The sequence below is a fragment of the Lissotriton helveticus genome, chromosome 4_1, assembly GCF_964261635.1.
Source record: "Lissotriton helveticus chromosome 4_1, aLisHel1.1, whole genome shotgun sequence".
Taxonomy (NCBI): Eukaryota; Metazoa; Chordata; class Amphibia; order Caudata; family Salamandridae; genus Lissotriton; species Lissotriton helveticus.
In genome coordinates this window covers 1,351,678,788-1,351,691,218 of record NC_136063.1, presented here as the reverse complement: position 1 = coordinate 1,351,691,218, position 12,431 = coordinate 1,351,678,788, and positions in this window count along the sequence as shown.

Here is a 12,431-nt window from a genome sequence, read left to right as displayed (position 1 = left end):
GATTACATGGCACAGTCTGGTGACCTGATGGAACGACTGATAGAACGTGGCTACCCCAGACGCTTGATCAAAAGAGCCAGAAAAAGAGCATGGTTTAATCCCAGAGAAGTCCTGTTACAAGCTAATGACCGCACAATGAGCAATGAGAAACGTTTGATCTGCGTAACAACTTTCTCGACTCAGAGCAATGCGATTAAGAAAGTGGTCAACAAACATTGGCCTTTGATCTCAGACGATCTTGCCCTTAAGAATCTACCTTTGCATTCGTTTAAGAAGGCCAAGAACATCCGTGACCACGTCGTCAGTTCATTTCTTGACAGTGACCAGGGACCAACAATTACTTCTATGTGGAACCTTCCGCCAATCATAGGCCATTTCAGATGTGGCAATTGTAAGGCATTCCCGTCTACGATACAAACCAAAGAATTTGTCCACAAACATCTACGTGTAAAACTTAAATCACACACGAACTGCAACACCACAAACGTGTTGTACTGCATCACATGTCCATGTGACCTAATCTATGTTGGACAGACACAGCAATGAGCAAAAATGCGCTTTCTCCAGCACTGCAGTCGTATCCGCTGTAAGGTCCAGGGAGCACCTCTAGTAGAACACTGCATAAAAGAGAATCACTCACCTGAACATCTACAGTGGATCGTACTTGAACAGGTCAAATTGGGCCCAAGGGGTGGTAACATAATTCCCATTCTAAACATCAGGGAACTTAAATGGATACATTTTTTTGACTCAGTCCACAATGGCCTCAATGAATCTGAAAGTAGTTTTGCCCAACTGGCTAACCTGTAAAATCCTTCCTGTCATTCCTTGCTGTGGGAAACTCCCACAAATCTAATCTGTCACTCTCTGTCATTCTTATCTGATTCTGATGCTAACGTTGTACACTGCGTCTGACCGCCTTGATGGCAGGTTCACGCAGATAATAAGTATACTTTGGTTAAAGATATGCTAATGCGTCTGACCGCCATGCTGGTAGGTCCACGCAGACATGACAAGTGTTTTTGTAAAGTAAAATACTAAATGAATGGTCTTAACCATCCTGGAGATAGTTTCACGCTATTGGTTCACGCGATAGATAACCCTGCGTTACCAATCCTACTACTCTAGAATATGTGACATGAGTACATTATGTACAAGCCCTATGCTATAGCGTGCTGTATTAACCATCGTGACTGAGAAATAAGTTTCAACCAACATGTGGCTCAACATAATATATTGTACACTATTTTATCCATGTAATATCCGTTATGTCAACACACGGCCACAGTGTCTTGTAAAGCCCTACAAATACCTTGCTTCCCCTCTGGGACGCTACCGGTTATTAGGCAACGACTAAAGACGAGTCTTTTCCCTACCTCCATGACTTTGGCTCTTAAAGTGACCATGCCCCCTCCCCGTCTGACTTCCTGGTTACGGGGAATGGAGACGAGCCACAAGACGGATTTTTCGTGTTCAAGCTTCCTAATCTAGTTAAGCCGACTCCTGGACCGATAATTCCCCTTCTTTAATGATCCTTTCCTGCTATTGGAATTCTGTGGCGGTTAGATTCACTAATTTAATTTCTTGCTTCCGCAGAATCGCGCTGTCGATAATCCAGCCGTTTCTGCTGACACAAAGACAAATTACCCATTTCCCGCATCTGAACAAATGGGTAAGCGATCCACTGGCCCCTAATCTCGTCATTTCATGTGGTCTTTAATTGATTTAGAGACATCTGTAGCCTGTAGACTTACTTACTGATCCACACCTTTACCTCCCCAGACTAGCTCTGCTGATTAATCCAGCCGTTTCCACTGAACCAGGTAACAATTTTAAACGCTAATGCTCAGAATGCTCCCTATGATCTCTCACAGTTACCCCTCATATGGTTTTTTTCAATCAAAATCCTTTTCTGTAGATCGCCGACGAATAACCGCCGCCATACCCAGTTCCCTCCTAACGTACAAGGGTGCAGGTAATCACGTCCTGTCCCTTGCGAGCACAATATGTGCCTTTATTTATAGTCCTCTCTGTTTTAATGTAAATCAACCTGTGACAGTTTCGCCGGTATGCCATGACACTTTGAGTCTTCCAATAAATAGTCTTTTATATCTCTTTTTGACCCTAGGAGGTTTGCCCTTCCCCTATTTGTCCTGATGAAGACCCGCTCTGTAAGGACCATCAATCCTACACGTCTTTGGGTCGAAACGTAGACTGACATCTACTCTGTCAACCCCTAATACCAGCGTGATTGATACAGCCTATAAGGAGTTTGACCATACATAACAATGTTTTAGATGTTTGCACATTTTTTGAGGTCCCGTCAGATGGGGACCATCTAATAAAAAGTATACTTGAATTTCAATGTATATGCCAATGCCATACCATTTGTAAAGTGAGTCACAATTCCTTTCACCCTGAGCTGTACCCCACACACCCTCCCCTCCTTCTCCCCCTTCACTATGGGCACAAAATGGTATTGAATATTTGTTTGATATATATTTTCTAACCATGACAAAGGTTATGAGTGCACTGTGAATAAAACATTGCACTACAATTGATTTCTATGTTTTGAATTTATCTTTCTATCTTTATTTTTATACTATTCATTTAATATTGGAGTCTGGGACCCCTCTGTCTGTAATACCTAGAATGGGTTGGGCAGGAGGAGGCAAAACTATCTGTGGAGTACCGGGTGGCTGAACAACAGCAGGAGGTTGAACAACAAAGGGTGGAACAACCGGGGGTAATAGAGGCGCAGTAGCACCCTGCACATAGGGAGAAGGCAATCTCAGTAAATGAGAGATCAAAGGATCTTTTTCAGGGTCTTCCATCAGGTTCGGAGGAGAAGACGGCAAGGCCGGATAACATTTATCTATGGCCATGCAACGCTGTCTATCTAAAACTTCACTCGCACGCTCTTCTCCATCTTCCTTAAACTGTCTAGCAGCTTGTAGTACTGACATATTCTTATCTTTCCTATCTCTCTTTGCTTGTTTAATTTCTCTCTGTTTGGCTTCCTTACGCCAAAGGCGGAAAGAGTCAAACATTGCCTGCCGGGCTTTCTTCTTAAATAGCTTAACTTCTAGATTGTCTAAAATCTCTGTTTCAAAACTACCATGTGGGGGCCATTGCAAAACACCATCCTTTTTAGTGTAGTGGACCCATACTTCATTATAAGTAATAGGGCCCACTCCGTGTTTTGAATAAAGGTCATAAGTCGGAGTTCCAACCGGAGGTATCGGACATGAATCCTCCAATCGGGAATCCCTGTTACTACCACAAACAAACCAATTACCAAATTTACCAAGACCAGGCATCTTGCTCACTAGTCTGGTTTCAAACTTCAAAGGGAATCAAAAAAAATGATACACTCGTAAATATACAAGCCCTTCGGCTTTGGGTACTGCAGCAACCAAATCAAAACCAAGGAACCAGACAAAGTCGTTGGACCGACCCACTTATACTTAACCAAATATCTGTCACGCCACCAGAAGACCGTCTATCGTCTCGCTTTACAAACATCAATCGGAGAGTCCAAGACAAGGCGACAGTCAGGGCAGCAGTCCTTCGTAGCCGTTGGAAAGCGGGAAGCCTCGCCGAAAAGACCTTTGGTCCACGTCGACATGCATGGGTCAATGAAATGGGGGCCCTCCTCCAGAGTTTCCTCACGTGGCTCCTCGCAGTCTTCGGGCTTGGACCGGTATTACTGAAGTCAGCCCTACGTTGGGCGCCAACTGAAGAACTAGGTTTTCAAGTACACAGCGGCGCCAGGGACACACCCAAAGTCCCCTGGGTTCCCTTGCCTTGGTATACAGAGACACGGAATACTTCTAGGTGGCGTCAGAGATCAAATTTATTAGCTGCAGCTAGTAGCAGAAATCTCAGTAATACAGCACGGTGTACTACTCAAGAAACTGCTCAATTTTACTAAGGCGAGACATCCCTATTTATACACAAAAAGGTACATTTAAAATGCACACCCCTGCACCAAAATTCAACCAATAGAAAATACATGATATCACACAGCCTCATACAGTAAAGCTCATTTTACAGTGTCCCAACCCACAAGTTAATATTTAGGCATATCTAAATAATAGTCTGGAAGGGCCGAACAAACCCTTAATTGAAAGCGTAACCCATGAAATGAAGAAACAGTAAAGAAAAGTAGTTTCAGATAATGTGCAAGATAACAGAAACGTAAAGAAACTTAAAAGTTAACAAATGTCTTGAATGGTGATTGGGAAAAGTGGATAACGATCTTGCAGGGAAATTGGCTTGGCAGGATCAATTCTAGGTGAAAGGCCAGCTTCTGAAATTAACTCCAGTGCACGAACAAAACCTTAGTTAATGTATATATGACCCAAAAAAGGTCAGACTGCTTTGCTCGCAGACTTAACTTCTGAGGCCTAGTAAAAGGCAACACCAGATGGCAGTCACGACACATGGCAAAAACGCATGTTTAGAAAAGAAAGTCGTAAGGAAAGAAACAATTTAGATATTGTTTAGGATAAGATATGTGCAAGGAAACTAAAGGTTAACGAGGTCCTGAACAGTGATTGAAAAACTCAGACAACGATCAGCTAGTGAAACTGGCTTTTGCAAAAGGTCACTTTCAGGTGAAAAGGGTTACTCTCTCTCTGCAGTTCATTCAGAGTCAGAAAAACCCAAGTTAATATATGCACAAACTCAGAAGGGCAGACCACTTGTTCGTTGGGCCTACTTCACAGGCCTACGTGAGGGCAAGACTAAAATGGAGTCAGGTTTGAGAATTACAGACCCACAATAGTAGGCATATAACGTGCGATTCGTCCCCCCACACTTTGCCCCCTCTTTTCCCACCACAAAAGGCACCATACCAGTGGCTGGTCTTCACTGTGTAGTCTTTATTAATTCTTAGATAACGCCATCTTTATTTGTAGATGCACTGTCAACATTAGACCAACTTTTATTAACCAATCCAACACACATTGATAAACATTGGGTTGCACAGTATTCGTTTGAACCACAGGTTACAGTTACAATTGTATTAACAGTCCAGGATCTCCAGAGACACACTATGCGGGTTGTACCAGCAGGCCACAACCCATCTCCATTGCTTCTATTTCAGGCAACTACCTGTCGTCTCACTGTACGCGGGTTGTACCCGCAGGACACAACCCAGCTCCATTGCTTCCATGTCAGGCAACTACCTGTCGTCTACCTCCTAGACATGGCCACCAAGGCACTGCTTTGCGCCTTTCCTTGTGCACCAGCTTTCACCAAGTTGCTTCCTCCAAGCACCGGCATCTCAGAGAGTCTAGAGCCACCAGCAAGACGGCCCCCCCTCCCACCAGCCCGGAGCCCCATTGACTGCCTCCCTGTTCTAGAATTGGCCAGTCCCCGCCAAACAGGAGTCCCCACCATTTTCCTTGCCCGGGACCCCGCCAGCTCTACCTTTACAATGAGGGATGGGTGGGTGGGTAACTTTGCTTCTGCTGCGACCCACTGGGCGCCCTAAGCAAGAGGACAAAGAGGGCTTCTCCCTCGTGTTCCATGCTCTTATCCTTTTCCCTGGAGGGGTCGTCTGCGTACCTAAGTGACACACCCGCACCCTTCAACCAGAGTGACACCATGGCTTCAATGCCATTACACCCACTCCCCCAACCAGACTTACTCCGTTTACCGTCACTCTCCCAGCACCCCTTAACTCCGGCACTTACCCCAGAGCACTCCAGTTAAAGCTGGCTCCACCTACGCAATGACCCAATTGCGTTCCTTTCACCAACCATTACCCCAGCCCTCCCGGGAGGCCCTTAATAACACCCTGGTACTAACCCAAAGATTTCCCCTGTGCCAGGAGTGAGAAGGTAGAAAATGCTCGATAGGACCATGTAATGTTGCCCATAGGGGCCCTCAAGCCATTAACCTCTGGCCTGATCTGCTCTTGCCGCAAGTGCCCGCCAACCATTACAAACAACCCTGCGCCCTACCCCAGGTGCCTCCTATTGCCATTTCTCCCGCACCGCCCTTAAGAACCCACCCATTGCTAACCTGAGGATTTCCCTTGTGCAAGGAGTGGTAAAGTAGCAAAGCGTTCAATAAGACCATGTAACGCTACCCATGGCACACTCACGCCATTAACTTCCTGACTGAACTGCGCCTGCTCCCAGTGTCCACCCGTGAAGGAGTGGCTTCGTTTTTACGCCCAATATGCGTTCAATTTTTCAAACTTTAACCAACAGAGGTTTCTCGTGAACCAGGATGTTACCTCATCCTAGCTTGCCGGACCCTGAAACCATCTCTATCACTTCCTTAACCTCTGCTGGGCTGCTGCTGCTGGGCCATTGCTGAAGCTCGCGTGATGCTCCCGTCCCCTGATCTTCAGGGAGTTTTCATCCGCCAGCAGCACTGCACACCCTGCTGCCTCCTTCCCAGCATGGCACACCTCCGAATAACGCCAGCATGAAAGTCACCAAGAAAGCAGACGATTACACCATCGCTAAACGTGTACTGCACCTATTCCCCACATAACTTGCCAGCTTTCCACCCCCACACCACCCATATGTGTATGTCCCCCACAATCCATCCTTCACCCACTTACACTATACTCCCCACCTCCCCCCGGCACCCCTGTAACAGCGCCCAGGGGCAAACAACGCCCTGCCATTTAAGCAGAGGTAAAGCATGAAGCTTGTATACAGCATTGATCTTTGCTGTAAGACTTGTCTCCACTCCACTTTGATAACACACTGCACCAGCACCCCCAAGTGGGGCACACCTGATTTATCGATGACCACTGATGTGTTTTGCACATAAATTAAAGCAATAAATGATCGAGCAAAAAAGTGCCCCAGAAATCTGTATATTTCAATAAATAGACCTATGTTTAATGTATCTGTAATTTGAACTAAGGCTAAATTGAAGAAGTGTCCTAGTGACGTGGGAGTGCACAGTTGAAAAGCGTATCAACACTGGCACTAAGACAGTTCTTCTCTGCCCAGAGTGATCACCCACCGACTCTGCGCGAAAACCAGCCGACTCTGTCCATGCCGCTTTTTTGCCCCATAAGTCCCACCTATCCCCCGCTACCGAACTGGATGGGAGACCGGACCCGTGAAAAGCTGCCACTTTGACTCGCACCAAACGCACATAGTGATCGTGCTCTTTCCACAGACCGCAGCCGATGAGGCAGTGAGAACCTGCATAACAAACACTATAAAAAGCCCTTAACCCGCCTGTTATTAACTTCACACCACTCCTGTTAACTATCTCCGTTCCACCTCATTTCCATCGCCCCTCTCTAATGGGCCATGCAATTGTTTCTAAGCCCTTGTATCTTGGGCGGTAAATTGCTGAACTGCAACCCACTGTATAAAATAAAGGATTAGCCCCGCTAAAGTTTTCATCCCACCTAAATCAAATAAAGCGCTTGGCCGGTTGTATCAACGCATAAAATGATTAACAACTTCCTCCGTTCCCATGAACTAACACAAAATAACTTGCAGTCCCATGCAGCAACAAATTGAACCGCAACCCACTGTAGAATTTAAAGGGTTAGCCCCGTGATACTTCTCAGCCCGCCTAAATCGATCCCACTGCTCGGCCGGCTGCACTAACACATAAAATGATTAATGACTTCCTCCGTCCACATGAACTAACATGGAATAAACTTTAACAAACCCTCCTTCTTATTAAAATAAATTGCTAAAGCGACCGCCAAACAGCACTAAAATACCCTCCTTGCCAGGCCTGATCCTCCTTTGCTACACTGTGAGGCCCCCTCACCCCGGTGCCAGCCACAACTTGCCAACTTTGCTTCTGCTGCGACCCACTGGGCACCCGAGGCAAGAGGACAAAGACGGCTTCTCCCTCGTGTTTCGTGCTCTTATCCTTTTCCCTGGAGGGGTCGCATGCGCACCTAAGTGACGCACTAAGTGCCTGCCTTACCTCCTCAAATTTCCTGGCAGCCCCTCCCACTCCCCCAACCAGATGTGCATTGACCCAGCCTCTCTCGCCTGAGATGCCACTACGGGCCCCCCACCCAGGCGCGGGGGAGGGGGGGCTCTCATATCCCTCACTACATGACACTTATTTGAAAATAGATTTCTGGCTTCAGTCATCAGAGGCGGACCCTAGGATCCAATCACTTGAAACACACAGGGCGACACACGAGCCGGATGAAAGAGCACATCAGTCAAATTTTGGCCTGGCTTTGGAAAGGAGCACTTCTTAGGACAGTGGTGCAATCCTTGAGCTCAGCAGATAGGAAGTCTCTTCTAGGGAACACGCTCATCCTGATGAGTATTACGAGCTATTATCAGTTGTAGTATGCCCCTAGGTTGCCCCTTCCTCAGGAAGAACTTGAGGATTTCTTAGAAGAAGTCACTTTGGCATGGGCAGATGCACATTCCTACTGACCCTAATTACCCTGCAAGAAATACTTGTGGAAATAGATAGCTTTGCAGGTGTCAGGCCCCCAGTTCAGACTGGTTAACAATGGAGTTTAAGGAGATTCTTGCCCACACTTTGCTGGAGCTTTACCAGGACACCTATGAGACGGGATCCATACTCCCCACAATGATGGAGGCGCCTATCTCAGTATTCCTAAACAAGGGAAGAACCTAAAAGAAACGAAGTCCTATAGACTTGTCTCACTGTTATATGGGGCTAATAATATCCTAGAGAGAGTGCTGGCAAGCGACAGAACTCCACTGATGCCAGAGCTGGTTTTGCTGGATCAGTTAAGCTTCATCCCTGGTAAAGATCCTTCAGAGAACGTGCAAACATGGATGGACAGGTTCCAATCAGATTAGACCTGCTTATGGACTTCCCTCGTGAGCCCAATAAGTATCCACCTCTGACACAGATGCACCTTACTGCTACCACTAAGTGAGGGGTGGCCAGACTATCCCACCTAATGGATGAAGCAGTAAAAGTGACTGATACCGAGAAAGATGGGAAGGGATTTGGGGTTGACACTCCATCTTAAAACCTGACCAAATTACTGTGAGCAAACTGGATTGGTCTCTACTCTTCAGAGACATAGGCATTCGATACTACAAGTTCCTCAGCAGGGTCTATTACACCAACAGGCGGTTACGATTAAGGGATAGCACCTGCTGCTCAGAGTGTCTCCACAAACCCCTCAGATTGTATGCATATTTAGCTTGCATTCTCCTTCTTTTTTGGGCCGTTTATTCTGAATTGGTCTCTTTAGTCAATAAGATTGCAGGTACCTTCTTGTCCTGCACACAACTCTCTTTATTATTGGGCTTTGTGGAGGACCTCCCCCAAGGTAGATGAAGGCTGATTGCCCTACTGTTGGTGCTTGCACAGCGCCAAGTAGCGGGGACCTGGATCAGAGGTCCTAGACCGAAAACCAGTGACTGGCTGCGGGACGTTATGTTCTGCAATACAAATTTAGAAATGTATACAACACTGCAGGCCTCGAGAGAACAGCAGAAGGATATATGGGGCCCTTTCAGAGATTTTATCACAGGATAGAAGAGATCATTGCTAAACCTATGTGGCAGTAAGTTGCTCAATTTGCTAATTATAATATGTGAATGAACTACATAGAAACTCACCTGTTAGTTCCATTCAGGTATTTTTGGTATGAGAGTGATAAACTAGCTGTGCTACCTCAAGCATGACTGTATAACAATAATTTCATGCAGCCGTGTAAGAAATTGGGTTGTTGGTTGAGCGGGGAATGTGAGTCCTTCTCAAGCAACAGAACACAGTCCTTGTCAGGGTGAACCACAAAAGTCACTAAATTAACCTTTATTTAACCTTCTGGTTACTTGGCACAAAAGCACTTAGACTTAACTAATCGGCAATGTGTAAAGTATTTATGCAGCACACAGACAGCAAGCAAGAAAGTGAAAGTACCACACAAGAAAAATCCCACACCAATATAGTAAATCTTTTATTTGAAACCAGAATTAGAAAAATCTAATCAGTAGAACTAGAGATAAGCAACTTCAAAGATTTAAGGTAGGTATACTGCCTAAAAGTACAAAGTGTCACTCACGGTTATCTAGTTGTGCAAGACCGTTTGAAAGTCAGAAGCTCAGGCCGACTGCAATGCCAGATACAGGGTCCAGGTTAATCTCACTGAAGAAGTTCCCTTCTAAAGTACAGTGCAAAGAGTTCCGTTTGCGGTGGGGGAGGCCGCAAGGAGCAGGGAGAGAGCTGCAAATTGTTGTTGCTGTAATGCGAAGAGCAGACTGGACGTCATGGAGGTCATTATTGTAGTGCAAAGATCCTGTAGGGTGTCGCGTTTGGTCCTCACTGGAGATTTTCATTGGCAGTCACCGTAGGCTGGTGAAGCTGAAGCGTGAAGTGCAGATCTTGCATTTGCCAGTTATTGCTGGCAATGGCTGTAGTGCAAACATTCGCGTTCACCAGAGCTTTGCTGCCCTGATCCAGTCTGTCTGGGGCGCATTATGCGGGTGTGAGGTCCTTTGTGTGTGTGCTGCGCAGCCCCATTGAAGTGTGTCAGGTGATGGCTCTGCTCCATTACCCTGCCTGAGACGACCAACCTTGCAGATTCATAGATCCACCTTGTGATACTGTCTGGGAGAAAAATGCTATGGCCATCCACCAATTACACCAAGTTATGTGACCCAGGAACAGGCTACAGGCACCATAGAGCAGTTACAGGGTTCCAATTCACTTTGGCGTGGTGGAAATGATGACTCACACCCTCAGGGATTACCAGCTCATCCTCTGAGTCTACCTCCCAACTAAGGAAGACTACCACCTGCAACTGGGGATGAATTCCTCATCAGGCTATACTGGCCACTGCTATAGAGCTCCCATCAGAGGGTGGTTTCCAGGGATAGACCAGTTCCCCTTGCTTGTACACCAACTGTGATCACTGAAAGCACTGAGGTTGAGAATAGGGCTCCTTGGATTACCGTCCACAAGAACCTTACAACCTATTCTGGGAAGGGATATTGAAACCTGTTCCTCCTCCACTATTACTGGACATGTCTGGGCCACTGTTAACCTCCCCCTCACACTGCTGGATGGAACCTGACCCCCTCTCCCCCAGGATCGCTCCCAGGTACCTTCTCAGACACTCTGGTACCAATACAGAGGTCTGCTTCCTTTGCTAGCTCCCTGGGGTCATGAGCTTGCGGTCACACAGGTGTTAACTCTGGTAAACAAAGACTAAACATCCACGCTCTTGCAACTAAACTTTACAGCCACTCATAATTGTTTATCTCACAAACCAGAAACAAAACATGTCATTCCCTTTTCTCCATCACAAAAGTTGCCACTTATTAACTGTAATAAGGTAACTCAATGTTATCCTATAGGAGAGGTAGGACTTGCACTAGTGAAAAATGAATGTAGGACTTTTTCACCACCAGGACATGTAACACATAGACGTATGTGTCCAACTTTTTAAATTCAATGCACCCTGCCCTATGGGCTGTTTAGGGTCTACCCCTGGGTTGACATGTGAAATAAAAAGGAAAGTGTAAAACTGTCAAAAGGCTTATTTTGCCAGATCAAAATAGCAGTTTAAAGACGCACACAAAGGCTGGGAAATGTTTAGGTTTCTTAAGTGGGTGGCATGATCAGCAGCATTTAATTTACAGGCCTTGGGTATATTCAGTACCACTATACTTTACATTAAATGTGCCAATTAGGTGTAAGCCAATGTTTACATCTTTAGAGGAGAGAGCACTAACACTTCAGAACTGGAAATCAGTGGTAAAGTGCTTTGAGCGCTAAAAGCCAACAAAAATGGGTTCATAAAACAGGAGGGGTGAATGTAAAAAGTGCCAAATCCAACAACCTGCTGAAGTTGTATTCTTTCCTCTTTACGGTATTGATATTGTGTGTACTACATTTGCTGTTATACTTTCATGGCTTGCCCAATTCTCCTTTATATGATCAATCAATCTTTACTGTATGCTATGTATGTATGTTTTTCCTTTTTATTCTTTTATTGCTCTTTTTTACAATCAATAAATACTTTGTTTTAAAGATAGTAATGGGCCAAGGGGGAAGAGGAAATTCATCTTAATATTATCTACAAAAGCCTCTTCTTCAATTTGTGCAACCTGGTATGGCAATACTTCTATGTGAGCTATTATTAATAGTGGATCGCTGCTGTCTGCCTGACCTGCTTTGGACAAGTTTCAATATTTTAATTTTGTTGATTTGATGGTGTACTACTGACTCCAGGCAAGAGCCAGCAGCACATACCAGGACACTGCAAGGGGTGAAGGGGTGCTTCCCTCACAAAATCTGAACACAACACTAAGAGGTGAAGGGCGGATCGGATCTTAGGTCTTGGATTTTAGGCCTTATGTTCTGTTAAATCCACCACAACAACCTGCTAGTAGATTCTGAGCTGGGTCAAGTTGACCATTGCGAACTTCAGCAGTCAACTGGATTAGCTAAAAGATGGCTAGATTCACGTAAATTGG